Here is a 25,730-nt window from a genome sequence, read left to right on the forward strand (position 1 = left end):
AACTGTCTTGTGGCCGGCGGTACAGGCCCAGGGCCCCTCATATTACAACGGTGTGTCTGACGTTGGGTGCGCACCACCACCGCCAGAGACACTTTATTGTACTAGGAGGGGCCCAGTGGCAGTGCCGTCGACCAAAAGCGGGCTCACCCACCTCTTCAGACAAACTGCACTCTCACGGGTGCTGTCGCCAAGTGTCGATACCACGGCCCCGTGTGGGGAGTTTGGCCATTTAGTGAGGTGTAAACATGTCGTATGCTGGACAATCAGGTGCTGAAAATTACGAGATTGGAAAAGGCATTCAGAATAGTCCACAGGCAAGACCTTTTCATAGGAAAGCTAGGTGTCAGCCGGGCAAGGTGGGGCAAAAGATTTCGAAATCCAGTTGTGGTTCATTTTAATGAAGGTTAGATCATCTACATTTTGGGTAGCCAGTAGTGTTGAGCGATAACGTCCGATACTTGAAAGTATCGGTATCGGATAGTATCGGCCGATACCCGAAAAATATCGGATATCGCCGATACCGATATCCGATACCAATACAAGTCAATGGGACATCAAGTATCGGAATGTATCCTCATGGATCCCAGGGTCTGAAGGAGAGGAAACTCTCCTTCAGGCCCTGGGATCCATATTAAAGTGTAAAATAAAGAATTAAAATAAAAAATATTGTTATATTCACCTCTCCGGCGGCCCCTGGACATCAGCGGGAGGATCCGGCGTCCGGCACGGCTTCTTTCTTCAAAATGCGCGCCTTCAGGACCTGTGGAATGACGTCCCGGCTTCTGATTGGTCGCGTGCCGCCCATGTGACCGCCACGCGACCAATCAGAAGCCGCGACGTCATTCCTCAGGTCCTAAAAGGCGCTCATTCTAGGACTTTAGCTGAGGAATGACGTCGCGGCTTCTGATTGGTCGCGTGGCGGTCACATGGGCGGCACGCGACCAATCAGAAGCCGGGACGTCATACCACAGGTCCTAAAGGCGCGCATTTTGAAGAAAGAAGCCGTGCCGGACGCCGGTTCCTCGCGCAGATGTCCAGGGGCCGCCGGAGAGGTGAATATAACAATATTTTTTATTTTAATTCTTTATTTTACACTTCCGATACCGATACCCGATATCACAAAAATATCGGATCTCGGTATCGGAATTCCGATACCGCAAGTATCGGCCGATACCCGATACTTGCGGTATCGGAATGCTCAACACTAGTAGCCAGACGAGTCCTTTTTTCTGTTAGTATTGAACCTGCAGCACTGAATACTCTTTCTGATAGGACACTAGCTGCCGGGCAAGCAAGCTCCTGCAATGCATATTCTGCCAATTCTGGCCAGGTGTCTAATTTTGATGCCCAGTAATCAAATGGGAATGACGGTTGAGGGAGAACATCGATAAGGGATGAAAAATAGTTTGTAACCATACTGGACAAATGTTGTCTCCTGTCACTTTGAATTGATGCTGCAGTACCTGTCCTGTCTGCGGTCATAGCAAAATCACTCCACAACCTGGTCAGAAAACCCCTCTGGCCAACGCCACTTCTGATTTCTGCCCCTCTAACTCCTCTGGTCTGCTGGCCCCTGCAGCTCGTGTGAGAACGATCACGGGCGCTGTGTGCAGGGAATGCCAGAAGCAAACGGTCAACAAGAGTTGATTGTTTGGTTGCTAATATTAGTTCCAAGTTCTCATGTGGCATTATATTTTGCAATTTGCCTTTATAGCGAGGATCAAGGAGGCAGGCCAACCAGTAATCGTCATCATTCATCATTTTAGTTATGCGTGTGTCCCTTTTGAGGATACGTAAGGCATAATCCGCCATGTGGGCCAAAGTTCCAGTTCTCAAATCTGCGGTTGTGCTTGGTTGAGGGGCAGTTTCAGGCAAATCCACGTCACTTGTGTCCCTCAAAAAACCAGAACCCGGCCTTGCCGCGCCACCAATTTCCAGTGGCCCCGGAAAAGCTTCCTCATTAAAAATATAATCATCCCCATCATCCTCCTCGTCCTCCTCCTCCTCTTCGCCCGCTACCTCGTCCTGTACACTGCCCTGGCCAGACAATGGCTGACTGTCATCAAGGCTTTCCTCTTCCTCAGCTGCAGACGCCTGATCCTTTATGTGCGTCAAACTTTGCATCAGCAGACGCATTAGGGGGATGCTCATGCTTATTATGGCGTTGTCTGCACTAACCAGCCGTGTGCATTCCTCAAAACACTGAAGGACTTGACACATGTCTTGAATCTTCGACCACTGCACACCTGACAACTCCATGTCTGCCATCCTACTGCCTGCCCGTGTATGTGTATCCTCCCACAAAAACATAACAGCCCGCCTCTGTTCACACAGTCTCTGAAGCATGTGCAGTGTTGAGTTCCACCTTGTTGCAACGTCTATGATTAGGCGATGCTGGGGAAGGTTCAAAGAACGCTGATAGGTCTGCATACGGCTGGAGTGTACGGGCGAACGGCGGATATGTGAGCAAAGTCCACGCACTTTGAGGAGCAGGTCGGATAACCCCGGATAACTTTTCAGGAAGCACTGCACCACCAGGTTTAAGGTGTGAGCCAGGCAAGGAATGTGTTTCAGTTGGGAAAGGGAGATGGCAGCCATGAAATTCCTTCCGTTATCACTCACTACCTTGCCTGCCTCAAGATCTACAGTGCCCAGCCACGACTGCGTTTCTTTCTGCAAGAACTCGGACAGAACTTCCGCGGTGTGTCTGTTGTCGCCCAAACACTTCATAGCCAATACAGCCTGCTGACGTTTGCCAGTAGCTGCCCCATAATGGGAGACCTGGTGTGCAACAGTGGCAGCTGCGGATGGAGTGGTTGTGCGACTGCGGTCTGTGGACGAGCTCTCGCTTCTGCAGGAGAAAGAAGAGGAGGAGGGGGTGCGAACGGCTACAGCCAATTGTTTCCTAGACCGTGGGCTAGGCAGAACTGTCCCAAACTTGCTGTCCCCTGTGGACCCTGCATCCACCACATTTACCCAGTGTGCCGTGATGGACACGTAACGTCCCTGGCCATGCCTACTGGTCCATGCATCTGTTGTCAGGTGCACCTTTGTGCTCACAGATTGCCTGAGTGCATGGACGATGCGCTCTTTAACATGCTGGTGGAGGGCTGGGATGGCTTTTCTGGAAAACAAGTGTCGACTGGGTAGCTCGTAGCGTGGTACAGCGTAGTCCATCAGGGCTTTGAAAGCTTCGCTTTCAACTAACCGGTAGGGCATCATCTCTAACGAGATTAGTCTAGCTATGTGTGCGTTCAAACCCTGTGTACGCGGATGCGAGGCTAAGTACTTCCTTTTTCTAACCATAGTCTCATGTAGGGTGAGCTGGACTGGAGAGCTGGAGATCGTGGAACTAGCGGGGGTGCCGGTGGACATGGCAGACTGAGAGACGGTGGGAGATGGTATTGTTGCCACCGGTGCCCTAGATGCAGTGTTTCCTACTACGAAACTGGTGATTCCCTGACCCTGACGGCTTTGGCCTGACAAAGAAACCTGCACAGATACTGCAGGTGGTGCGGAAAATGGTGGCCCTACACTGCCGGAAGGGATGTTGCGTTGCTGACTAGCTTCATTGGCCGAGGGTGCTACAACCTTAAGGGACGTTTGGTAGTTAGTCCAGGCTTGCAAATGCATGGTGGTTAAATGTCTATGCATGCAACTTGTATTGAGACTTTTCAGATTCTGTCCTCTGCTTAAGGTAGTTGAACATTTTTGACAGATGACTTTGCGCTGATCAATTGGATGTTGTTTAAAAAAATGCCAGACTGCACTCTTTCTAGCATCGGATACCTTTTCAGGCATTGCAGACTGAGCTTTAACCGGATGGCCACGCTGTCCTCCAACAGGTTTTAGCTTTGCCATGCGTTTTGGGCAAGATACGGGCCCGGCAGATGGAACCTGTTGCGATGTTGATGCCTGCTGCGGCCCCTCCTCCTCCGCTTCAGAACTGCTGCCGCCTGCACCCTGTTCCCCCAATGGCTGCCAATCGGGGTCAAGAACTGGGTCATCTATTACCTCTTCTTGTAGCTCGTGTGCAACTTCGTCTGTGTCACCGTGTCGGTCGGTGGTATAGCGTTCGTGATGGGGCAACATAGTCTCATCAGGGTCTGATTCTTGATCAGCACCCTGCGATGGCAATGTTGTGGTCTGAGTCAAAGGACCAGGATAGTAGTCTGGCTGTGGCTGTGCATCAGTGCACTCCATGTCAGATTCAACTTGTAATGGGCATGGACTGTTAACTGCTTCACTTTCTAAGCCAGGGACGGTATGTGTAAAGAGCTCCATGGAGTAACCCGTTGTGTCGCCTGCTGCATTCTTCTCTGTTGTTGTTTTTGCTGAAGAGGACAAGGAAGCGACTTGTCCCTGACCGTGAACATCCACTAACGACGCGCTGCTTTGACATTTACCAGTTTCACGAGAGGAGGCAAAAGAGCTAGAGGCTGAGTCAGCAAGATAAGCCAAAACTTGCTCTTGCTGCTCCGGCTTTAAAAGCGGTTTTCCTACTCCCAGAAAAGGGAGCGTTCGAGGCCTTGTGTAGCCAGACGACGAACCTGGCTCCACAGCTCCAGAATTAGGTGCAATATTTTTTTTCCCACGACCAGCTGATGCTCCACCACTACCACTACCCTCATTACCAGCTGACAATGAACGCCCCCGGCCACGACCTCTTCCACCAGACTTCCTCATTGTTTTAAAAACGTTACCAAACGAACGGTATTTGTTGCTGTCACACAACTTACACGGTGAGCTATAACTTCAGTATGATTTAGCTACCCCTTTACAGGTGGGTGAGACCACAACGAAAATCAGCCACAATGTTACACACTCTGTTGTTGTTGGCAACAAATGAGATGGCACACACGCAGGACTGTCACTGAAGCGCAAATGTAAATATTTATCTCCCACTGATTTGTGTTTGTTTTTTTTAAAAGGGAGACTTCAGAAAAAAAAAAATTAAAAAAAAATTATTTTTTACAGAAGAATTTATAAAACAAATAAAATGAAATGATTGTTTCAGGGAGAATTTAGGAAAAAAAAAAAAAAAAGGATTTGTAGGGCCCACTGAGTGAGAGAGGACGCACACAGGAGTCAGGAGTGGCACACAAGCCCAGAGGCCAATATTAATCTCCCACTGATTGATTTAGTGATTTTTTTTGGTAGATTTTGGAACCCAAATCAAGCAAAAAAATTAATAGGCTTTCTATGGCCCACAATTGGGGAGAGAGAGAGAGATGGCACACCCAGGAGTCAAGACTGGCACACAAGCAGAAGGGGCAATATGAATCTCCCACAGATTTTTTTTTTTTTTTTTTTTTTCAGGGAGACTTGAGAGAAAAAAAAATACAAAAAAAATGATTTTTTTCAGGAATAATTTAGAAACCAAAGAAAATAAAATGATTGTTTCAGGGAGAATTTAGAAAACAAATAAAACAAAAAATAGGCTTTCTAGGGCCCACTGAGTGACAGATGACGCACACAGGAGTCAGGAGTGGCACACAAGCCCAGAGGCCAATATTAATCTCCCACTGATTGATTTAGTGATTTTTTTTGGTAGATTTTGGAACCCAAATCAAGCAAAAAAATTAATAGGCTTTCTATGGCCCACAATTGGGGAGAGAGAGAGAGATGGCACACCCAGGAGTCAAGACTGGCACACAAGCAGAAGGGGCAATATGAATCTCCCACAGATTTTTTTTTTTTTTTTTTCAGGGAGACTTGAGAGAAAAAAAAATACAAAAAAAATGATTTTTTTCAGGAATAATTTAGAAACCAAAGAAAATAAAATGATTGTTTCAGGGAGAATTTAGAAAACAAATAAAACAAAAAATAGGCTTTCTAGGGCCCACTGAGTGACAGATGACGCACACAGGAGTCAGGAGTGGCACACAAGCCCAGAGGCCAATATTAATCTCCCACTGATTGATTTAGTGATTTTTTTCAGGTAGATTTTGGAACCCAAATCAAGCAAAAAAATTAATAGGCTTTCTATGGCCCACTATTTGTGAGAGAGATGGCACGCTCAGGACTGGCACACAAGCCCAGAGGCCAATATTAATCTCCCATTTTTTTTTTTTTCCAGGGAAAATTTATAAACCCAATAAAAAAAATAATAATAAATAGGCTTTCTATGGCCCACTATCTGAGAGAGAGAGATGGCACGCTTAGGACTGGCACACAAGCCCAAAGCCCAATATTAATCTCCCACTGAATGATTTAATGATTTTTTCAGGTAGAATTTAGAACCCAAATCAAGCAAAAAAATTAATAGGCTTTCTATGGCCCACTGAGTGAGAGATGGCACACACAGGAGTAAGGAGTGGCACACAAGCCCTGAGGCCAATATTTTTCTCCCACTGATTGATTGATTGATTTTTTCAGGTAGAATTAGGAACCCAAATCAACCCAAAAAATAAATAGGCTTTCTATGGCCCACTATTTGTGAGAGAGATGGCACGCTCAGGACTGGCACACAAGCCCAGAGGCCAATATTAATCTCCCACTTTTTTTTTTTTTCCAGGGAAAATTTATAAACCCAATAAAAAAAATAATAATAAATAGGCTTTCTATGGCCCACTATCTGAGAGAGAGAGATGGCACGCTTAGGACTGGCACACAAGCCCAAAGGCCAATACTAATCTCCCACTGATTGATTGATTGATTTTTTCAGGTAGAATTATGAACCCAAATCAACCAAAAAAATAAATAGGCTTTCTATGGCCCACTATTTGTGAGAGAGATGGCACGCTCAGGACTGGCACACAAGCCCAGAGGCCAATATTAATCTCCCACTTTTTATTTTTTTTCCAGGGAAAATTTATAAACCCAATAAAATAATAAAAAAATAGGCTTTCTATGGCCCACTATCTGAGAGAGAGAGAGATGGCACGCTTAGGACTGGCACACAAGCCCAAAGGCCAATATTAATCTCCCACTGATTGATTTATTGATTTTTTCAGGTAGAATTTAGAACCCAAATCAAGCAAAAAAATTAATAGGCTTTCTATGGCCCACTGAGTGAGAGATGGCACACACAGGAGTAAGGAGTGGCACACAAGCCCTGAGGCCAATATTTTTCTCCCACTGATTGATGTTGTGATTTTTTCTGGTAGATTTTGGAACCCAAATCAAGCAAAAAAATAAATAGGCTTTCTATGGCCCACTGAGTGAGAGATGACACAGACAGAGATGGCACTCTAGCAGAAATGTCAATCTTAATCTCCCACAAAAAAAAAAAAAAAAAAGGAACTGTCCTTCAATTACTATCTCCCTGCAGTAATCTCAGCCAGGTATGGCAGGCAGCAATAAGGAGTGGACTGATGCACAAATTAAATAAAAAGTGTGGACAAACAAACAAGATAGCTGTGCAGAAAGGAAGGAACAAGAGGATTTGTGCTTTGAAAAAAGCAGTTGGTTTGCACAGCGGCGTACACACAGCAATGCAGCTATCAGGGAGCCTTCTAGGGCAGCCCAATGAGCTACAGCGCTGAGGAAAAAAAAAAAAAAAGGAGCTTCCACTGTCCCTGCACACCGAAGGTGGTGTTGGGCAGTGGAAATCGCTACAGCACAAGCGGTTTTGTGGTTAATGGACCCTGCCTAACGCTATCCCTGCTTCTGACGAAGCGGCAGCAACCTCTCCCTAAGCTCAGATCAGCAGCAGTAACATGGCGGTCGGCGGGAACTCCCCTTTATAGCCCCTGTGACGCCGCAGACAGCAAGCCAATCACTGCAATGCCCTTCTCTAAGATGGTGGGGACCAGGACCTATGTCATCACGCTGCCCACACTCTGCGTTTACCTTCATTGGCTGAGAAATGGCGCTTTTCGCGTCATTGAAACGCGACTTTGGCGCGAAAGTCGCATACCGCATGGCCGACCACGCACAGGGGTCGGATCGGGTTTCATGAAACTCGACTTCGCCAAAAGTCGGCGACTTTTGAAAATGTTCGACCCGTTTCGCTCAACCCTACCATTGACCGATTTGACCAAGAAGGGTGCTGATTTGGTTAATTGGTCTTCTGCTGCTGTGGAAGCTTTTCAGGAGTTGAAGCGTCGTTTTTGTTCTGCCCCTGTGTTGTGTCAGCCAGATGTTTCTCTTCCGTTCCAGGTCGAGGTTGATGCTTCTGAGATTGGAGCAGGGGCGGTTTTGTCACAGAGAGGTTCTGATTGCTCAGTGATGAAACCATGTGCTTTCTTTTCCAGGAAGTTTTCGCCCGCTGAGCATAATTATGATGTGGGCAATCGAGAGTTGCTGGCCATGAAGTGGGCATTCGAGGAGTGGCGTCATTGGCTTGAAGGAGCTAAGCATCGCGTGGTGGTATTGACTGATCATAAGAACTTGACTTATCTCGAGTCTGCCAAGCGCTTGAATCCTAGACAGGCCCGTTGGTCGTTATTTTTTGCCCGCTTCGACTTTGTGATTTCGTACCTTCCGGGCTCTAAAAATGTGAAGGCGGATGCTCTGTCTAGGAGTTTTGTGCCCGACTCTCCGGGTTTATCTGAGCCAGCGGGTATCCTCAAGGAAGGAGTCATTGTGTCTGCCATCTCCCCTGATTTGCGGCGGGTGCTGCAAAAATTTCAGGCGAATAAACCTGATCGTTGTCCAGCAGAGAAACTGTTCGTCCCTGATAGGTGGACCAATAAACTTATCTCTGAACTTCATTGTTCGGTGATGGCTGGTCATCCTGGAATCTTTGGTACCAGAGAGTTAGTGGCTAGATCCTTCTGGTGGCCATCTCTGTCACGGGATGTACGTACTTTTGTGCAGTCCTGTGGGATTTGTGCTAGGGCTAAGCCCTGCTGTTCTCGTGCCAGTGGGTTGCTTTTGCCCTTGCCGGTCCCAAAGAGGCCTTGGACACATATTTCGATGGATTTCATTTCTGACCTTCCCGTTTCTCAAAAGATGTCAGTCATTTGGGTGGTCTGTGATCGCTTTTCTAAAATGGTCCATCTGGTGCCCTTGGCTAAATTGCCTTCCTCCTCTGATTTGGTACCTTTGTTCTTTCAGCATGTGGTTCGGTTGCATGGCATTCCTGAGAATATTGTTTCTGACAGAGGTTCCCAGTTTGTTTCAAGGTTTTGGCGAGCCTTTTGTGGTAGGATGGGCATTGACCTATCCTTTTCCTCGGCTTTCCATCCTCAGACTAATGGCCAGACCGAACGAACCAATCAGACCTTGGAAACATATCTGAGATGTTTTGTTTCTGCAGACCAGGATGATTGGGTGTCCTTTTTGCCGTTGGCTGAGTTCGCCCTTAATAATCGGGCCAGCTCGGCTACCTTGGTTTCTCCATTTTTTTGCAATTCTGGGTTCCATCCTCGTTTCTCTTCAGGACAGGTTGAGTCTTCGGACTGTCCTGGTGTGGATTCTGTGGTGGATAGGTTGCAGCAGATCTGGACTCAGGTAGTGGACAATTTGATCTTGTCCCAGGAGAAAGCTCAACTTTTCGCTAATCGCAGACGCCGTGTGGGTCCCCGACTTCGTGTTGGGGATCTGGTTTGGTTATCTTCTCGTCATATTCCTATGAAGGTTTCCTCTCCTAAATTTAAACCTCGTTTTATTGGTCCGTATAGGATTTCTGAGGTTCTCAATCCTGTGTCTTTTCGTTTGACCCTCCCAGACTCCTTTTCCATACATAATGTATTCCATAGGTCGTTGTTGCGGAGATACGTGGCACCTATGGTTCCATCTGTTGAGCCTCCTGCCCCGGTTTTGGTGGAAGGGGAATTGGAGTATATTGTGGAGAAGATTTTGGATTCTCGTGTTTCTAGATGGAAACTCCAGTATCTGGTTAAATGGAAGGGTTATGCTCAGGAAGATAATTCCTGGGTTTTTGCCTCTGATGTTCATGCTTCCGATCTTGTTCGTGCCTTTCATGCGGCTCATCCTGGTCGGCCTGGGGGCTCTGGTGAGGGTTCGGTGACCCCTCCTCAAGGGGGGGGTACTGTTGTGAATTCTATGGCTGAATTCACTCCTGTGGTCACACGTGGTACTGCAGCTTCTGAGCTTCCTCCCTCAGGTGTTCTGGTGAGCTCGTTAACTGCTTCATTACTTAACTCTGCCTGATGCTGCTATCCTTGCTCCTTGTCAATGTTTCAGTGTTGGATCTGAGCTTCTCCTGATTGTTCCTGTGACCTGCTGCTCTGTATAGCTAAGTGCTTTTTGTTTTTTTGTTGCTTTTTTTCTGTCCAGCTTGTCTTTTGTTTTGCTGGAAGCTCTGAGACGCAAAGGGTGTACCGCCGTGCCGTTAGTTCGGCACGGTGTTTTTTTTGCCCCCTTTGCGTGGTTTTGCATTAGGGTTTTTTGTAGACTGCAAAGTTCGCTTTACTGTCCTCGCTCTGTCCTAGAATATCGGGCCCCACTTTGCTGAATCTATTTCATCCCTACGTTTTGTCTTTTCATCTTACTCACAGTCATTATATGTGGGGGGCTGCCTTTTACTTTGGGGAATTTCTCTGGGGCAAGTCAGGCCTATTTTTCTATCTTCAGGCTAGCTAGTTTCTTAGGCTGTGCCGAGTTGCCTAGGTAGTTGTTAGGCGCAATCCACAGCCGCTTTTAGTTGTGTTTAGGATAGGATCAGGCGTGCAGTCTACAGAGTTTCCACGTCTCAGAGCTCGTTCTTGTATTTTTGGGTATTTGTCAGATCACTGTGTGCGCTCTGATCGCTAAGCACACTGTGTTTCTGGATTGCCTTCATAACACCTGTCATTAGCAAACATAACAGGATACACATACACGGGCAGGCAGTAGGATGGCAGACATGGAGTTGTCAGGTGTGCAGTGGTCGAAGATTCAAGACATGTGTCAAGTCCTTCAGTGTTTTGAGGAATGCACACGGCTGGTTAGTGCAGACAACGCCATAATAAGCATGAGCATCCCCCTAATGCGTCTGCTGATGCAAAGTTTGACGCACATAAAGGATCAGGCGTCTGCAGCTGAGGAAGAGGAAAGCCTTGATGACAGTCAGCCATTGTCTGGCCAGGGCAGTGTACAGGACGAGGTAGCGGGCGAACAGGAGGAGGAGGACGAGGAGGATGATGGGGATGATTATATTTTTAATGAGGAAGCTTTTCCGGGGCCACTGGAAATTGTTGGCGCGGCAAGGCCGGGTTCTGGATTTTGGAGGGACACAAGTGACGTGGATTTGCCTGAAACTGCCCCTCAACCAAGCACAACCACAGATTTGAGAACTGGAACTTTGGGCCACATGGCGGATTATGCCTTACGTATCCTCAAAAGGGACACACGCCTGCCTCCTTGATCCTCGCTATAAAGGCAAGTTGCAAAATATAATGCCACATGAGAACTTGGAACTAATATTAGCAACCAAACAATCAACTCTTGTTGACCGTTTGCTTCTGGCATTCCCTGCACACAGCGCCCGTGATCGTTCTAGCACGAGCTGCAGGGGCCAGCAGACCAGAGGTGTTAGAGGGGCAGAAATCAGAAGTGGCGTTGGCCAGAGGGGTTTTCTGACCAGGTTGTGGAGTGATTTTGCTATGACCGCAGACAGGACAGGTACTGCAGCATCAATTCAAAGTGACAGGAGACAACATTTGTCCAGTATGGTTACTAACTATTTTTCATCCCTTATCGACGTTCTCCCTCAACCGTCATTCCCATTTGATTACTGGGCATCAAAATTAGACACCTGGCCAGAATTGGCAGAATATGCATTGCATGAGCTTGCTTGCCCGGCAGCTAGTGTCCTATCAGAAAGAGTATTCAGTGCTGCAGGTTCAATACTAACAGAAAAAAGGACTCGTCTGGCTACCCAAAATGTAGATGATCTAACCTTCATTAAAATGAACCACAACTGGATTTCGAAATCTTTTGCCCCACCTTGCCCGGCTGACACCTAACTTTCCTATTTAAAGGTCTTGCCTGTGGACTATTCTGATCGACTTTTCCAATCTCGTAATTTGCAGCACCTGATTGTCCAGCATCCGACATGTTAACACCTCCCTAAATGGCCAAAGTCCCCACACGGGGCCGTGGTATCGCCACTTGGCGCCAGCACCCGTGAGAGTACTGTTTGTCTGAGGAGGTGGGTGTGCCCGCTTTTGGTCGACGGCACTGCCACTAGGTCCCTCATAGTACAATAAAGTGTCTGGCGGTGGTGGTGCGCACCCAACGTCAGACACACCGTTGTAATATGAGGGGCCCTGGGCCTGTACCGCCGGCCACAAGACAGTCCCCCCCCCCCAGCTCAAACAGTGCTCTACCACTTGCAAAATTTTCTCTCACAGCTCCACCAATGTTTAGTCTATGCGCTGACATCCTTCAATGCCTGGCACTGTCAATACCATTGTATTGACATTTTTCTTATGTTAGGCCTTCGAAGCCTGTCTGCGGTCACTCCTTCCACTAGGCCTCCACTGACCTGTCTACTGCTGCCTGTGTTCCCCTGGAACCAATTTTAAATTGCCTACAGCCCAATTTTTGTTATATTAGGCCTTCGAAGCCTGTCTGCGGCCCGTTCTTTCCACTACTACTACACTGACCAGGCCACTGCTGCCCGTGTTCCCCTGGAACCAATTTTAAATTGCCTACAGCCAGCCCAATTTATTATGTTAGGCCTTCGAAGCCTGTCTGCGGTCCCTCCTTCCACTAGGCCTCCACTGACCTGTCTACTGCTGCCCGTGTTCCCCTGGAACCAATTTTAAATTGCCTACAGCCAGCCCAATTTATTATGTTAGGGCTTCGAAGCCTGTCTGCGGTCCCTCCTTCCACTAGGCCTCCACTGACCTGTCTACTGCTGCCCGTGTTCCCCTGGAACCAATTTTAAATTGCCTACAGCCCAATTTTTGTTATGTTAGGCCTTCGAAGCCTGTCTGCGGCCCGTTCTTTCCACTACTACTACACTGACCTGGCTACTGCCGCCCGTGTTCCCCTGGAACCAATTTAAAATTGCCGACAGCAAGCCCAATTTATTATGTTAGGGCTTTGAAGCCTGTCTGCGGTCCCTCCTTCCACTAGGCCTCCACTGACCTGTCTACTGCTGCCCGTGTTCCCCTGGAACCAATTTTAAATTGCCTACAGCCCAATTTTTGTTATGTTAGGCCTTCGAAGCCTGTCTGCGGTCACTCCTTCCACTAGGCCTCCACTGACCTGTCTACTGCTGCCTGTGTTCCCCTGGAACCAATTTTAAATTGCCTACAGCCCAATTTTTGTTATATTAGGCCTTCGAAGCCTGTCTGCGGCCCGTTCTTTCCACTACTACTACACTGACCAGGCCACTGCTGCCCGTGTTCCCCTGGAACCAATTTTAAATTGCCTACAGCCAGCCCAATTTATTATGTTAGGCCTTCGAAGCCTGTCTGCGGTCCCTCCTTCCACTAGGCCTCCACTGACCTGTCTACTGCTGCCCGTGTTCCCCTGGAACCAATTTTAAATTGCCTACAGCCAGCCCAATTTATTATGTTAGGGCTTCGAAGCCTGTCTGCGGTCCCTCCTTCCACTAGGCCTCCACTGACCTGTCTACTGCTGCCCGTGTTCCCCTGGAACCAATTTTAAATTGCCTACAGCCCAATTTTTGTTATGTTAGGCCTTCGAAGCCTGTCTGCGGCCCGTTCTTTCCACTACTACTACACTGACCTGGCTACTGCCGCCCGTGTTCCCCTGGAACCAATTTAAAATTGCCGACAGCAAGCCCAATTTATTATGTTAGGGCTTTGAAGCCTGTCTGCGGTCCCTCCTTCCACTAGGCCTCCACTGACCTGTCTACTGCTGCCCGTGTTCCCCTGGAACCAATTTTAAATTGCCTACAGCCCAATTTTTGTTATGTTAGGCCTTCGAAGCCTGTCTGCGGCCCGTTCTTTCCACTACTACTACACTGACCTGGCTACTGCCGCCCGTGTTCCCCTGGAACCAATTTAAAATTGCCGACAGCAAGCCCAATTTATTATGTTAGGGCTTCGAAGCCTGTCTGCGGTCCCTCCTTCCACTAGGCCTCCACTGACCTGTCTACTGCTGCTCGTGTTCCCCTGGAACCAATTTTAAATTGCCTACAGCCCAATTTTTGTTATGTTAGGCCTTCAAAGCCTGTCTGCGGCCCGTTCTTTCCACTACTACTACACTGACCTGGCTACTGCCGCCCGTGTTCCCCTGGAACCAATTTAAAATTGCCGACAGCAAGCCCAATTTATTATGTTAGGCCTTCGAAGCCTGTCTGCGGTCCCTCCTTCCACTAGGCCTCCACTGACCTGTCTACTGCTGTCCGTGTTCCCCTGGAACCAATTGTAAATTGCCTACATCCCAATTTTTGTTATGTTAGGCCTTCGAAGCCTGTCTGCGGCCCGTTCTTTCCACTACTACTACACAGACCAGGCCACTGCTGCCCGTGTTCCCCTGGAACAAATTTTAAATTGCCTACAGCCAGTCCAATTTATTATGTTAGGCCTTCGAAGCCTGTCTGCGGTCCCTCCTTCCACTAGGCCTCCACTGACCTGTCTACTGCTGCCCGTGTACCCCTTGAACCAACATCAGAAAATATAAAAATAAGTATTTTGCTTATAAAAAAGAAAATACTGGAGAGATATCAAATGCAGACATTTTAACATTAAAAACAAACACATACAACAAAAATCTGGTACAGTACTAAAAATGGCCACCAGCTACAATAACTTTCTCCTGCAAGTAGTTAACTGAAAGATTTTTTCAATTTAAAACACAGATATGGCATCCACCGAGTGTTGTCCTGTCGCGTCTTCTTTATATTATTGCCAAGAAGATGCAAAACAATGAAAATAATAAAATCATTATTTACCAAAAAAATAGAGTAAGTCAAAACCACATTGCAAATAAACATTCATTACAAATAAAGAAGCAGGGCGCGTCCGAGGGTGAGTATATAACTAATAAGAATATAATCACCCTCGGACGCGCCCTGCTTCTTTCCGACAGCCTTCCTTCCTAAGAATCAGCCCTTCCATGGTGTAGAGAGAGGGTGTGTTACACTCCAAGGTGTTCCCCAGGTTGCCTTTCCTGAGCTTCGATCTTCATGCTCTCGTTTAGTAGTTATGTAGAGAAAATTGGCGCGCACTCAGGGTAATAAGGGAGCGAGGTGCAGGTGTAGTGGGCTATGACAGCCCTACGTACATATAGAATATAGTACACCGCACACTCTGTATATATATTTTGCAAATAGTGAAGGATTTTATTTATATAAAGTAGAATTAGGTGACATGAAAAGCGACCAAAGGTAATTATAATGACGTTTCGGCCCTGCCAGGGCCTTAATCATATAATCGCTATAGAAAAAATAAAGAACAGACAAAAAAATACATGAACATACAATATATGAAATACACCGTATATAAAGTCCAACAAAAATAAAAATAAAGTTCCCATCCTGGATAAAAGAGAAAAAAATGCAAAATAAAATAGAGGGGAAAAAGGGGGGAAGGGAAAAAGATTGTCATAGTAACTGTAGCATAATCTGATATACTTCCATAATATATAACACTTCGTATGCCAGCAAGAAAGACATGAGGTTAGAAACATGATAACAGGGTAAGGCTAAAACTCCTGAAGCAAGACCATATGACAGTACACTTGGGCAACTTTACTAGATGCAATTTACCTTCAATGTGCACAAAAGAGAGGAAAAGATCCTGGTAGGTAGAGGCATATACTGTGGAGAAGACAGAGGTACGTGAGATGGAGGGTATATAGGGAGGATACATAGATAATGAGAGGCTATAGGTGAAATGCTGTATAATATATACCTTGGGTGCCAGTAAGCTGTGTGTATATCTCGCAAAGAGAGCCCTGTAGGGGTCTGTAAGGCGTAGAACTGTAAGGGAAAGGTACGTAAATAAATGTAATGGTAGCTAAACCAATAGATGGTAGGAGAGGGGAAGACCTATTACCTTTATAAGTGCAGTAGATATGCGGCGCTCCCGCGCCCTGCAGTCAGTGTGTGGTGTGGCTGGCGCTGCTGTGTTATGAAGGCGCAAACCGGAAGTAGGACCTGCGGTACCGGAAGTGATGCAGGCGGCTCTGGAGCGCTACTGCGCATGCGCGGCCGGCGATATTGTTGATGCCTGGTTGCTGGGGAACTCAGGCGCTCCAATGCACAGCCATAGAAAGCGAAGCCAAAGCGCTAGTGTGGGCAGTGTCACCTATGATAGCCTGGTATAGTGGTGACATAGAAAGTGTAGGGCAGGCACAAAGGTAATAAATTGGACCTAGTGCTAGAACTTGTAATGTAGAAAAGGGTAGTGCATGTAAGAAAAGACAAAATACAGTGTGGCAGAAATAACATGAGCGATAATATGGGTACGATTACTACACAAATAGACTAACGAGGGGTCATGTATGAAATGAAAATATGAAATGAAAATATGGACATAGCTAAAGTAATGTGGCTAGGGGACTCACCGGGGTGATCAACGGATCTGCGGGGAAAGAAAAGGACAATATCAATAGGCTTAAAGAACTATATCAGCCAATCTATTTCCCTATTAAGACCCCTAGGTGCAAGTGTATCCAATGTATATATCCAATAAGTCTCCCTAGATTTTAATTGTTTGATATGATTGCCGCCCCGTCTAGGTCGGGGTACCTGCTCCAAAACCTGGAATTTGAGTTGAGCCACCGTGTGTCTCGCCTTAATAAAGTGGTCAGGCAGGGGAAGCCATGTTTTGTTACATCTGATGGTGGACTTATGGCTAGCGATTCTATCGCGTATATGTTGCGTGGTTTCGCCCACGTACAGTAGGCCGCAGGGGCATTTGATGGTATAGACCACGAAATTAGAATCGCATGTGTAAAATCCACGGATGGGATATGACTTCCCAGTCCTAGGGTGGGTCACGTTATCTGATTTTATTACGTTTGAGCAAGCAGCACAGTTCAAACATGGGAAGGTCCCGTTGCGTCGTGAGCCTAAAAATTGTTGGGTAGGTATCCGGTGTGTGCTGCCCATGTCAGCCCTGACAATCTGATCGCGGATATTAGGTGGTCTCCTCGTGCTCATAAGTGCGGGTACCTTGAAAGACGGGATTTCGGGGTGGGCCCTACCTAGAAGGGGCCAATGTTTTTTGATGACGGAGTATATTTTAGTCATGAAGGGATGATGGGTATGGACAAACGGTATCCTTTCTTGGGGATAACGTGGCGTGGGGCTAGTGGGTGGACCGTAGGACCTGTTAAGTTCCTGCGTCAAGAGAGTAGAAGGATAATTCCTGTCGCTGAATTTCTGTGCCATGGACGTTAATCTGACTTGTCGCGTCTCGGGGTCCGTTACAATGCGGGACACTCTTTTAAATTGAGATCTGGGCAAACTGTTTTTAGTGGTGGTGGGATGGCAGCTGGAATAAAGTAGCAGGCTGTTACAGTCCGTGGGTTTTGTATACAGGTCCGTTTGTAGGAATCCGTTGGTGTCTTTCAATACCAAGGTGTCCAGGAAAGCAATTTCTGTTGCATGGGTATGGATAGTGAATTTAAGTTCTTGGAAAGTGGAGTTGAGGGTAGAAAAGAATGAGTCGAGGGTATCTGATGACCCTGTCCAAATTAGGAAAACATCATCTATGTATCTACAGTAGTCTAAAGCATGTTGGGAAAAGGACTCATTATTATAGACGTAATGTGATTCGAAGTAATCCATATACGCATTAGCGTAGGCCGGAGCCACATTAGAACCCATGGCGGTCCCGCACAACTGGACATAATATGTGTCCTCATATAGGAAATAATTTTCAAATAAGACCATATTTAGAAGTTCAAGACAAAAGGATATGGCATTCTGAGACATATCAGATCGTTCCAGGAGCTCTCTGGTGGCTCGTATACCTTTCTCGTGGGTTATGGATGTATATAGACTGTTCACGTCCATGGTGACGAGAAGGCTGTGGGGAGGTACCTGATGTATCTGTTTAATTTTCTCTAGAAATTGGTTGGTGTCTAATATATAAGATCTAGTGTTTTTTGTTAGTGGTGTCAGGATTTTTTCGAGAAATACGGACAGTGGTGAAAGGACTGAATCGGTTGAGGCCACAATAGGTCTGCCAGGGGGGTTCTGTAGAGATTTGTGTATTTTAGGAAGGACGTAAAAAACTGGGATTATTGGGTGGGGGTTCTGTAAGAATGTAGCCGTCTACAACAAAAATCTGGTACAGTACTAAAAATGGCCACCAGCTACAATAACTTTCTCCTGCAAGTAGTTAACTGAAAGATTTTTTCAATTTAAAACACAGATATGGCATCCACCGAGTGTTGTCCTGTCGCGTCTTCTTTATATTATTGCCAAGAAGATGCAAAACAATGAAAATAATAAAATCATTATTTACCAAAAAAATAGAGTAAGTCAAAACCACATTGCAAATAAACATTCATTACAAATAAAGAAGCAGGGCGCGTCCGAGGGTGAGTATATAACTAATAAGAATATAATCACCCTCGGACGCGCCCTGCTTCTTTCCGACAGCCTTCCTTCCTAAGAATCAGCCCTTCCATGGTGTAGAGAGAGGGTGTGTTACACTCCAAGGTGTTCCCCAGGTTGCCTTTCCTGAGCTTCGATCTTCATGCTCTCGTTTAGTAGTTGTCGGAAAGTAGGCTGCATTAGGCCTACAAATTGGGTATGGGGTGGAGAGAGATGGTGTGTTACACTCCAAGGTGTTCCCCAGGTTTCCTTGCCATTGCTTCGGTCTTCCGACTCTCGTTTAGTAGTTGTAGAAAACTACACTGCATTAGGCCTACAAAATGGGTATCGGGTGGAGAGAGATGGTGTGTTACACTCCAAGGTGTTCCCCAGGTTTCCTTGCCATTGCTTCGGTCTTCCGACTCTCGTTTAGTAGTTGTAGAAAACTACACTGCATTAGGCCTACAAAATGGGTATCGGGTGGAGAGAGATGGTGTGTTACACTCCAAGGTGTTCCCCAGGTTTCCTTGCCATTGCTTCGGTCTTCCGACTCTCGTTTAGTAGTTGTAGAAAACTACACTGCATTAGGCCTACAAAATGGGTATCGGGTGGAGAGAGATGGTATGTTACACTCCAAGGTGTTCCCCAGGTTTCCTTGCCATTGATTCGGTCTTCAGACTCTCGTTTAGTAGTTGTAGAAAACTACACTGCATTAGGCCTACAAAATGGGTATCGGGTGGAAAGAGATGGTGTGTTACACTCCAAGGTGTTCCCCAGGTTTCCTTGCCATTGCTTCGGTCTTCCGACTCTCGTTTAGTAGTTGTAGAACACTACACTGCATTAGGCCTACAAAATGGGTATCGGGTGGAGAGAGATGGTGTGTTACATTCCAAGGTGTTCCCCAGGTTTCCTTGCCATTGCTTCGGTCTTCCGACTTTCGTTCAGTAGTTGTAGAAAACTACACTGCATTAGGCCTACAAAATGGGTATCGGGTGGAGAGAGATGGTGTGTTACACTCCAAGGTGTTCTCCAGGTTGCCTTTCCAGAGCTTCGATCTTAATGCTCTCGTTTAGTAGTTGTTGGAAACTACACTGCATTAGGCCTCCAAATTGGCTATGGGGTGGAGAGAGATGGTGTGTTACACTCCAAGGTGTTCTCCAGGTTTCCTCGCCATTGCTTCGATCTTCCGACTCTCGTTTTGTAGTTGTAGAAAACTACACTGCATTAGGCCTACAAAATGGGTATCGGGTGGAGAGAGATGGTGTGTTACACTACAAGGTGTTCCCCAGGTTTCCTTGCCAATGCTTCGGTCTTCCGACTCTCGTTTAGTAGTTGTAGAAAACTACACTGCATTAGGCCTACAAAATGGGTATGGGGTGGAGAGAGATGGTGTGTTCCACTCCAAGGTGTTCTCCAGGTTGCCTTTCCTGAGCTTCTATCTTCAGGCTCTCGTTAAATTGTGGTTAAATGGAACAACTGCATTTGGCGTACTAGTTGGTTTGGGGCCTACTAACAGTGTCTGCCGCTCCTTGCTGTTCTCCTGGTTTCCTGTCCTGAAATTCCGTTTTCAGGCGCTCGTTAAGTAGTTGTTAATGTTAGACTGCATTTGGCCTACTAGTTGGGTTGGGGCCTACTATCGGTGTCTGCCACTCCTTGCTGTTCTCCTCCACTGAACAAAGCTGTGCCGCCTGTTTACTACGGTTGCCAATTTTGAACTGCATTTCGACTACTTACTGATTTGGGCCTACTCTCTGTGTCAGCCTCTCATTCCAGTTGTCCTCCACTGCAATGCCCCCTGGTTATTCCTGTGTTACCAATTTTGAACTGCATTTAGCCCACTTTATTCTTTGGGCCTATATCTGTGTTTCCTCCTCATCCTGCCCATTGCCCAGCCAGTGATAGATGAGTCTGCTGGTACATTGACCCATAACGCAACATTCCCCGTGCACGCTACACAACAACATTGTGACCCTGCTGAAAGTCAGGTTGCTCTTCCCGCATACCATACCACCTTACACGGGGACAAAGAGGAAGGTGCAGATGAAAGTGCAGGTTCCTTCATCAGGTGAGGGGAGGAATACTAGTTGGCAACGTCACTGGCACAGGGCCTCTCATAGTACGCAAAAGTGTTGCTGCCGGTGGGAGGCGCCCCCGCCGTGCAAACACACCGCTGTACTTTGAGGGGCCCTGTGCCAGTGCCAATGCCAATGAGTGGGCCCCCCCTGCTTGCTCAGGTTCACAGCACTTGCAAAGTTGAAATACTTACCTCTCCCTGCTCCACTGCCGTGACGTGGTCCAGATTTCCTGGGCCCACTAATTACTTGAACCAGCCCTACCCACCACAACTTTAGCCAAATGACCCCCAATTTCAAATGCCTTCCAATTATTATAAGGTAAATTACGCTTGACAAGCTTCATTAAGAAGAATGGATGGTTTTGACATTAAAATGGGCACTCTAGGTGTTTTCCTGGCCCCTACTCACTGCCGACTATGCTGCCCCATTGACTTGCATTGGGTTTCGTGTTTCTGTCGATCCCGACTTTACGTCATAATCGGCCGATTTCACTTGACCCGACTTTTGAGATAGTCGGGTTTCGCGAAACCCGGCTCGACTCTAAAAAGGTCAAGGTCGCTCAACTCTAGTCACGGGAACTTCAGAGCAAAAGATCAGGCATTTTGGAATCAAACATGAGCAATCCGTCTCTCCCTCAATATCTACCATTATGTAAGAGTTTAAGGTCACTATACACACTTAACCAGGTTCGATGGCTTTATCCAATGTGTTGGGCCAGTTTTAAGGTCACAGGAACATGGGAACAAGAGATTGAGCATTTTGGAATCCAATATAACCAATCCGTCTTTGTCCCAACATCTGATATTAGGTAAGAGTCTAAGGTTCCTAGATACACTAGATTGACACTCAATTTACCAGCTTCAGCAGCTTTATGCGATATGTATGGCCATAATGTTAATGTAGGAACCGATCAAGGCATGTTCTTTATTTTAGTTCTAAAGACTTTATTATTACAAACGGCTTTCTCTAAAAGTGAGTCACAGTAGATGCTAGGATACTTTCCGCAGCAGATCCCCTGTGTGAAATTACAATAGCAGCTCTACATAGTCACAAAGGTAATGACTCTCCTTAAAACAAAGAGAATGGACTGTCCAACAAATACCCATTATATAGCGTATACCGTACCTCACACACTGTAAATCTTTCATATGGTCCGTTTATAGCTTATACATTTGGAGGTTCTGCTGCCAGAATAAGGGGTGTATTAAATGCCTATTTTGGCAGGAGCCGATCTTTAAAATAAGCCCTTCACATTTATGCACCAGATCCATTTACGAGGCCCTTAACTAAAGATTGTAAATGATTAAAAAAAAGTATAATAATGTGCAGAGAGGACCCAGATTCTCTCCTAAACTTGTTCAAAAGATTCAAGCGGACTCGAGTTATGATTGAAAACAGACAGAGCATTTTCCTTTCATAAAGCCACAATTATAGGTTTTCACTTTGTGCCCTACTGAAATCTTTCTGCAAACGCCACAACTTAGAGAAACGACCTGGAGTATCCATAGGGAATCGCATTCTTTGGCTTCCTGAGTCTATCCTAACATACAATTTTCAATAGTTATGGACAATTTTAAAGCATATAAAATATCCAAAAATGGGATCAGGCGTTAGAAAAAAGAAAAAAAAAAGAGGAAGAACAGAGTTCTCGACATATCGCTCATCAGTCTTGCAGACAGAAAGAGAAATTGATGGCCTGTAAGAGATAGCAGAAGATGGATAGACAATTACTTTTTTGTAACGTAAAACATTGACAAATGATAGAGTTTTGTTCTTTAAGAAGATAGTGGACGGCCATGTTACTTCCTGGGTAATTTTTCACAGCCGGGAAAACTTATCTCTGTGCGTTATTGCTTTACATTTTGGAAAATATTAAAATTGTTACCAATATGTACGGAGATATAGGGTAAAATGGAAAATATTCTATAGCTTATATTATAATCTTAGTACAATATGACAGGTTACAGTTCAAATAGAAGTGGAGAATGAAGGGTAGGATTTCATAATCCTGTAATATGTATTTATGGACTCTCTATATCATCCATCTATCAACAAGAGTGATAATAATAAAATGTCATGCATTCTGGAAGGATGATGTGCCCTGATGATAAATCTTTTCTCTTAAAGGGAACCTGTCAGGATGATTTTATTACTGAAGCTAGTGGTATGACAGTAAAGGTCCTAGTGCAGGATTGAAAATTGTTCTTGTCTTGTAGTAATCCGATGTGCCATCACAGAGAAGTCATGTTTTGAAGCTATGTGAAAAATATGCTGAGGGTAGATCATCAATATCAAATTGGTGGGCTATAGCTCTTTGAACCATCACCAATCAGCTGTTCCTGATGCCGGTAGAAGCCAGCGTTGTGGGGTGGGACAGTGCAGCTCCATCAACTGTTTAGTGGCCACAGTGGGATACTGCAGAGTAACTAATTTTCTTTTGAATAGGGGCAGATATTCACTATCCAACTGCGGCCGCTACATAGTTGATGGAGCTGGGCTGTTAAGCTCCGCAACTGTTGACGATTGACCACTATCGCCGTCACCAAGAACAGCTGATCATTCAAGGTGCCAGGTGCCAAAACCCCACCAATCTGAATTTCATGATGACACTGGTGGACCTATCTTAGCTTGCACAAGATCAATCTTCCTATAGATCGCTCTTCCATCAAGTTCAAACAGAAGGATGTCGAAAAAAATAAAAAATCAATAGAGTAGGACATTAATATAAAAGTAATGAAGCATCCCTTTAAGCCAAATCAAAATCTTTTTCACAAGGAAGAGATTTCTATTTACTGAGTTCTTTATCATGGTGGCTAGCTGAAAAAGATTCCTTCAACGGAGGTCCAGCGGGTAATGTGGAACATTAGGTTTGTAGACTGCAGATATTGTAACACTATACAACATTTCCTCCTCTGAACCTACTCATAAGATTACCCATTTTCTTAAGTTGAAGGAATGTCTTTCTTACTGTCCAAATCTGATTATATTTCCTGGAGGATGAACAAGTTCTTCCTTTCTTTAAAATAATTCATGCGTGTATCACTAAGAGATCCTTACTATATCTGTCATTACATCCTTAATAATGCATAATGAATTCTATATATATTTTTTTTTAGCCTTTGAATAATTTAACAGGCTTGAAAATATCAAAGGATTTTTCCATAAAGGAAAATAAATGACCTTGAAGGGAAAGGTCAACATTTTCATTTCAATGAAAGATGTATAAGGGAAGTACAAGTCATTGTTTAAACACCCCTTGAATGCAGAAAACAAGTACTTGGCATCCATTGAAGCAGCTGTGTGTTACGATCCCTTATTTAGTTTCAGAAACTTATAACTTGGATCCAGGGGTGGATTAAGCGTAGCCAGGGCCCTGGGCTGTTCAGACACTGTGGGCCTCCCGGTCATGTGACGGGGTCATGTGATGAGGTCATGTGATGGGGTCATCATATACCTGAACCATATTATTCCAGAAAAATAGTTGTTGTGTGAAACTATAATCTGTCAAAGATGCATTGATCTAGTCAATTTACCCTTCAGTTAGGAAGAAAAAAAAAAAAAACCCACAATACTATCACCTAAGTGCCAGTATTCACAGGAGATCTGTACTTAGTATGCAGTGTCTGTGTAGTGTAGAGGTTATACAGCGATCACTGGTGACATTATACACAGGAGCTCTGTATATAGTATACAGTGTATAGTGTCAGTGTAAAGGTAACACTGACTCACCAGTGACGTCTCTAGGTGAAGTCCTTCATTTTTATCCAGCACAGACCACCATCACTTCATCCAGCCACGACTCGTCTCTGCAGGAAATAACACAGTTATCTCGAGCTCCACTTGCAGAACACATTACTTAATTTTTCCCAACTTCTTCATTACACCACATGAAGAAAAAGAGGCAACATCGTGACACTCTACACAGTAACTGCACTGCCCCCCATTTAAAACAGTGTCCTCAAAAAATAAAATAAATACATCACTGCAGTAATAATATCCCTTAATTAGCCCCTATGGTAAAAATATCCCCCATCCTGGCCCCATGTATCTCATCCCTGGCTTCAGTCATATGTTCTCCCATCCTGCCCTCATGAGTATCCATCCTGCCCCATATGATCTCCCCATCCTGCCCCATCAGTCTCCATCGCATCCATCCTGCCCCATGATCCTGCATGATTTGTCTCCAATCCAGCCCCATGTCTTTCATTCTGCCCCGTGTCTCCAATCATGCCCCGTATCTACATTCTGCCCATGTCTCCAATCCTGCCCTATCTGTCTCCAGACCTGCCCCCAGTGTGTCCAGCATCTCTGACCCCGGTGTCCAGCATCTCTGCCCCCAATGTCCAACATCTCTGCCCCGAGTGGCTGGCTTCTCCGCCCCCAGTGTCCAGCATCTCTGCCCCCAGTGTCCAGCATCTCTGCCCCAAGTATTCAGCATCTCTGCCCCCAATGTGTCCAGCATCTTGCACCCAGTGTGTCCAGCATCCTGCCCCCAGTGTGTCCAGCATCCTGCCCCTAGTGTGTCCAGCATCCTGCCCCCAGTGTCCAGCATCCTGCCCCCAATGTACAGCATCTCTGCCCCCAGTGTGTCCAGCATCCAGCCCCAGTGTGACCATCATATTGCCCCCAGTGTCTCCAGCAATCTGCCCCCAGTGTGTCCAGCATCCTGCCCCCAGTGTATCCAGCATCCTGTCCCCAGTGTATCCTGCATATTGCCCCCAGTGTGTCCAGCATATTGCCCCATTTTGTTCAGCATTCTCACCCCAGTGTGTCCAGCATATTGCCCCCAGTGTGTCCAGCATTCTGCCCCCAGTGTGTCCAGCATCCTGCCCCCAGTGTGTCCAGCATATTGCCCCCAGTGTGTCCTGCATATTGCCCCCAGTGTCTCCAGGATATTGCCCCCAGTGTCTCCAGCATATTGCCCCCAGTGTCTCCAGCATATTGCCCCCAGTGTGTCCAGCATATTGCCCCCAGTGTGTCCAGCATTCTGCCCCCAGTGTGTCTATCATATTGCCCCAGTGTGTCCAGCATTCTGCCCCCATTGTGTCCAGCATATTGCCCCCAGTGTGTCCATCATATTGCCCCGTGTGTCCAGCATATTGCCCCCAGTGTGTACAGCATATTGCCCCCAGTGTGTCCAGCATATTGCTCCCAGTATGTCCAGCATATTGCTCCAGTGTGTCCAGCATTTTGCCACCAGTGTGCCCAGCATATTGCCCCCATTGTGTCCAGCATTTTGCCCCCAGTGTGTCCAGCATTCTGGCCCAGAGCCCCCGGATTGCCGTTCGCAATTA

This window comes from Ranitomeya imitator, chromosome 3 (genome assembly GCF_032444005.1).
Source record: "Ranitomeya imitator isolate aRanImi1 chromosome 3, aRanImi1.pri, whole genome shotgun sequence".
Lineage (NCBI taxonomy): Eukaryota > Metazoa > Chordata > Amphibia > Anura > Dendrobatidae > Ranitomeya > Ranitomeya imitator.